Source organism: Haematobia irritans, chromosome 3 (genome assembly GCF_050003625.1).
Source record: "Haematobia irritans isolate KBUSLIRL chromosome 3, ASM5000362v1, whole genome shotgun sequence".
In the NCBI taxonomy this organism is placed as follows: domain Eukaryota; kingdom Metazoa; phylum Arthropoda; class Insecta; order Diptera; family Muscidae; genus Haematobia; species Haematobia irritans.
The window spans coordinates 177750854-177756973 of NC_134399.1; positions in this window are offsets into that span (position 1 = coordinate 177750854).

Consider the following 6120-nt stretch of genomic DNA (forward strand, 5'->3'; position numbering starts at 1 on the left):
AGGGAGTAACGTCATTTTAGTCTATGAAAATAAACTCCAATATTTCACATGAAAATTATTCACAATATCCTTTTTGGGATTGTTTTTCGTTTTCAAATGGGACTTTTTTCGCTTTTTTGGGGGTTTGAATATGGAGTCAACTATAAGGACTTTTGCTTCCGAATAACATTGTATTATTTTTTGTATGAACGGCCCGAGGTTTAAAACTCTCCCCTATAAAAAAGAGTCCAAGGTGAACTAAAGCGATTATTTAAATTTTCTTAAAAATTCATATTTTTTCCATCGGTTGACTTAGCAGTCAAAGCTTACAATTATATTTCTAATTTTATTGTATTATTATTTGCATGAATGGCCCGAGGTTTAAGACTTTCTCTTATAAATAGAATTCAATGTGGATTAAAGCTATTCTCAAAATATTCGTACAAAGTAATAAATATTAAATCTTTGTTAAAAATTCATATTTTTCCATCGGTTGGATAAAAATTACAATTATAAAATTATTTATAATTGTATTGTATAATTTACAAACAAAATATAAATAAAAGTTTTATTTTTATTTATATATTTTGTTGGGGCTCATATTCATTATGAAGCGTGGCCCCGTATATATGGCCCAGTGTGGCCATTTAGATTTTGAGGTTTATTTTCCTGGGTCTCATTTTCACACAGCCAAAATAATTTTCCCTATGAATATGAGCCCTACGAAAATGAGTCCCATTTTCATAGCGCCGAAAAAATAATGAAATCACTTCATAAATGTGTTATTAATTTTGTGAAATAAGTCCCTAAAATATTAGGGAGATTTATTTAATTTTTTGGGCTATAACTTCATAAAATATTTTGGGGATTTATTTCGTTATGAAATAAGACTCCAATTTTGGGAACTTTGTGCATTTGTGGTTTTGGGGACTTATTTCATAGAGTCCTTGGCAAATATACCTAGCGGACAAGAAAATGAGCTCTAAAGCCCCCAAAAGTGAGTCATAGTGAATATGAGCCCTATGAAAATGAGTCACATTTTCATAGCGCCGAAAAAATAATGAAATCACTTCATAAATGTGTTATTGTTTTTGTGAAATAAGTCCCCAAAACATTAGGGAGATTTATTTAATTTTTTGGGCTATAACTTCATAAAATATTTTGGGGATTTATTTCGTTATGAAATAAGACTCCAATTTTGGGAAGTTTGTGCATTTGTGGTTTTGGGGACTTATTTCATAGAGCCCATGGCAAATATACCTAGTGGACATTCAAAGTTCAAGGACATGGAACAACAGAGTTGTTGTCAGCAATTAAAATTTAGTTTACTTCTACAGTGTGACTGATATGTATTGTACCAAATAAAATGATCACATATACTTGCCAGAGAGGTCAGCTGAAAATTTACACTTTCGATTGGCCAAGTTCTGGTGGCAAGCGCAGTCGAAGGTAATGTCGTGGGCCACTATAATGGCAGATAATAGTTTCACCGCTAGTATATATCTACCATGGGGCCAAAATAGATGCCGAATATTATTGGGAAAATGTCCTAAAGACAGTATTGAAGCCTTGGGTAAACAAACATTTCTGCAGCAGACCATGAACATTCTAGCAGGACTCCATCGTACTCAGCACGCACCAAACAAGAATGGCTTAAAAAGGAGATTCCTCGCTTCTTTTCTACCGCACAATGGCCATCAAAATCTGCGGATCTAAATAGGAAATATGCAAAAATACAGCTGCACATTTTCGAGCAGTATGTGATGGCTTAGTCGACCATCGGTAGGCCATAATTCGGACCAAAAGTAGCCAATTCGAAGAAATCTAAACTGATTCTAAAATTTGATATTATTTCCAACATTTTTACTCTTGAACTGTTAATTTAAACAAAATATAATGCTTTACTTTACTGAATTACATATCACACAAAAAAATTTCGCGAAAATTTTTCCAATTAAAATTTTAATTGAGTTGAAAAAAATAACAAATTTAATTGATTCAACAAATTTTTTAATTGAAAACCAAAATCAATTGCAAAAGTAATAGTATCAGTTAATTTTTTAATTGGACAAATTCATTTTTTAATTGACTTTCAATTAATTTTTTAATTGATACTATCATTTCTGTGATTGGAGACATTTCAATTAAAAAATTATTTGCATCAATTAATTTCATGATTGAGTTAAATTTTTTTGTGTGCAGATATCCTGTATATGTTAAAGAAAGCATTGCGTCTCATTTACTCCAGAATTTACTGAATGGTAACCTTAATAATATTTCAATATTCTTACAATTTTTATTTCAGTGTGCTAAATTTCCTTCCAAAAGCCAATTTATTTTACATTCATAGAATTTTCAAAAATAATTATTCTCTTTCAACATCCTTTCCTTTCCAGAAAAAATTCTTAAAATAGCACTTAAACCAAAAAATTATTCTTTGAAATTGGTTATAACACCCGTTCCAAAGTTATTAGAAAATATTTTTTGCAGCATACCTGGTTGCTTAACAATATTTTGTTTGAATAGTATCATTTCTGGAAGTTTGGCCGAAACAAAATTATTGATTGTAGTGGGATTACTCACGCACGCATACACCCACAAACACATCTACACAATCTAAAAGGATTTCCGAGAAAAAGTGTCTATGAAATCCTTGTTACAAAAAGATTTTCACCAATGCCAGTAAATACACCTCTTTCGTTTTGTGTGTGCGTGCGTGTGTTGTTTGTGTGGGTTAGTGCGGAACTGCAGTGTATGTCAAATACAGGATATTGAAAAACTTTCTATTTTCTTGCCAATAAAGTATTAACTGGCCAGGGATTATTGATACCAAATATGCCCCTTTTGCATGAGAGTTGATTGGCTAAGGAAGTTTCTCCATTTACCATCACGTTAATAGAGTATTTAGTCCACTAAGACTTTCAAACATCTCCGCAACGCCTTTATACCCTAAAAGAGAAGCAAGGGAAATCTGATATCGGTCAGCGCCTGCATCACTTGTTAGACCTACATTACATTTGAACCACAAAATTCGGCGCATATAGTAAGTAGTACTCTGAAGTACTACTTACTATAAAGAATATCTTAAAGAATCTTACCAGGAATGCACATCTGGCTATAGATTTCTAGAAGGCAAAAAAATCGAATTGGATGATCCTTCCACATGGGGGTTATACTAAAACATGGTCCGTACACACAATATTCAACACACCTGTTTATGGACCTTAAATACCACACTGAAAAAAAAGCATACTCGGTTCCAAAGATTTTGTCTTTACTTTAAAAAATTTGGTATTGATTCCGAGCCAAAGAAGCGGAGAATACAAGTAAGTATACTTTTAAGACACAATTCTCTTTTAAATTTAGGTTTTGTGTACTTGCTTCTAGGAAGCAAATTTTAATTTTTCGCTTTCTCAGCGTTTTTTCTTCATATGCTATCAAATTCCTTTAAAAACGAGTTAACGGCAACTTTATTTACCAAATTAGGACTCGACTTCCAGTAGAAATTATGCTATGTTTGAAGTAAAAAACTTCTTTAAAATAAAGTTTTGAAAAACATGTCCTACATTTGAACGATTTTTTGCTTTGTAGTCAAGATGCAAAAAGACAACAAATTTAAAGACAATTTCATTAAATTTAAAGAATTTTTCTGAATTATTAAAGTCAAGTTGACCTTAGCCTATAAATTTTTTCTTTCATGTTAAGATACCCATTTTTAAGTCAAATCACTTAATTATAAGGACAATATGACTTCATTGAAAAGTTTATCGACTTTTGGACAAGGAAAATAATTTTATTTTAGAGAAATGCGTCTTCTATGCTAAGCAAAATTTGTATTCGTATTTTAAAGACATGAAATCTTTGACCTCACGACAATATTTTGTTCAGTGCACTCAAGATGTCAAATGGGGCCATCGGTCTATATGGGAGCTATACCAAAATATGGACCAATATACAGCGCATCTGTTTGTGGACCTCAAATACCTCTGGTGATTGAGTTTCAAGAAAATTAGCTAAAAATTGCGGTATACACGCAAAAAAAAAGTTTACTTGGATCCAAAAATTTTGACCTTCCCTTAAAGATTTTTGGTATTGATTACGAGCCAATGAAAAATACAGATATATTTTAGGGACCTATCTGGTTTAAAATTTGGGATGAATAAAATTAAAATTAGGAATATATCTACACTGAAAAAACAGTAAATCTACCAGGAAGAAAACTTTGGGTTAATTTTAGAAAATTTTTAATATTTTTAGAAAATTTTTACTAAACAGTATTACATACGCTGGCATCACGCCCGATATCACGAAAATAAGTAGATATTTTTCGACAAATTCAAGAAAAATTATTAGACATAAATAAATTAGTTCACTTGTTGAAGAAAAAAATTGGAGTTCAAAATTGCATGAATGTCTTTAATGACATACGAAGTTCATGATGGACGCATTTCTATTAAAATTTACAAATTGAAAGAAATAATGAACTATTTTGTGAGAAATACTAATTTAAAGGGTGATACGGTCAAAATTTGGTCAATATAAACTAGACGTATTTCTTTCAATTTTGCATTTAAAAAACCTGAACACCCCTCATTTTGAAGGTGTGTGTGTGTGTAGAATGTTGCTCCTATTTTGATTTTGGAATTCACTCTTCAGTTGTCAAAATGCCGTCCAAGCAAGAAGAGCAGCGTATCAAAATTTTGCTCGCGCATCGCGAAAATCCGAGCTACTCGCACGCAAAGCTGGCAAAATCGCTAAAAGTTGCCAAATCAACCGTTACAAATGTAATTAAAGTGTTTGGGGAACGTTTGTCGACAGCCAGGAAGTCTGGATCGGGGTGAAATCGAAAACCGGAAGCCGCTGAGACGACAAAGAGAGTTGCCGGTAGTTTCAAGCGAAACCCTAACCTCTCTCTCCGAGATGCCACAAATAAGCTGGGTGTATCGTCTACAACCGTGCATCGAGCCAAAAAACGAGCCGGACTATTGACTTACAAGAAGGTAGTGACTCCAAATCGCGATGATAAACAAAATACGACGACCAAAGCGCGTTCCGGAGCCTGCACACGACGATGCTGACGAAGTTTGACTGCGTGGTAATGTACGACGAAACCTACGTCAAAGCCGACTACAAGCAGCTTCCGGGACAGGAGTTTTATACGGCAAAAGGAAGGGGAAATGTAGCAGATATTTTCAAGCACATAAAACTGTCAAAGTTCGCAAAGAAATATCTGGTTTGGCAAGCCATCTGTACCTGTGGCTTGAAAAGCAGCATTTTCATAGCTTCCGGGACTGTCAACCAAGAAATTTACGTGAAAGAGTGTTTGAATAAACGTCTGCTGCCTTTCCTGAAGAAACACGGTTGTTCTGTACTGTTTTGGCCGCATTTGGCATCTTGCCATTACGGTAAAAAGGCCATGGAGTGGTACGCCGCCAACAACGTGCAGGTGGTTCAAGGACAAGAACCCTCCCAACACGCCAGAGCTCCGCCCAATTGAGAAATACTGGGCTATTGTCAAGCGGAACCTAAAGAAGACCAAAGAAACTGCTAAGGACGAGCAGCAGTTCAAGGCAAACTGGCTTTCTGCGGCGAAGAAGGTGGACAAGGTGGCTGTACAAAATCTGATGGCAGGCCTGAGGCCCGGCAATTCGGATTTGGAAAAGCGAAAGCTTAACTGAATATTTTTCCTGAATTTTATACTAATTGAACTTGAAAAAGAAATTTAATTTGATTTTTTGAATAAACGATTTCACCGATTTACACCCGTTTTCCCCTGACCAAATTTTGACCGTATCACCCTTTAGTAAATCTTTATGCTTAATTTGTGTATAATTTTTATATCCTGCGTCACACTGTGGAACAGGGTTTTATAAGTTAGTGCATATGTTTGCAACACCCAGAAGGAGACGAGATAGACACATGGTGTCTTTGGCAAAAATGCTCAGGGTGGGCTCCTGAGTCGATATAGCCATGTCCGTCTGTCCGTGACACATTTTTGTAATCAAAGTCTAGGTCGCAGTTTCAGTCCAATCAACTTCAAATTTGGCACAAGGATGTGTTTTGGCTCATAATAGAACCCTATTGATTTTGGAAGAAATCGGTTCAGATTTAGATTTAGCTCCCATATATATATTTCGCCCG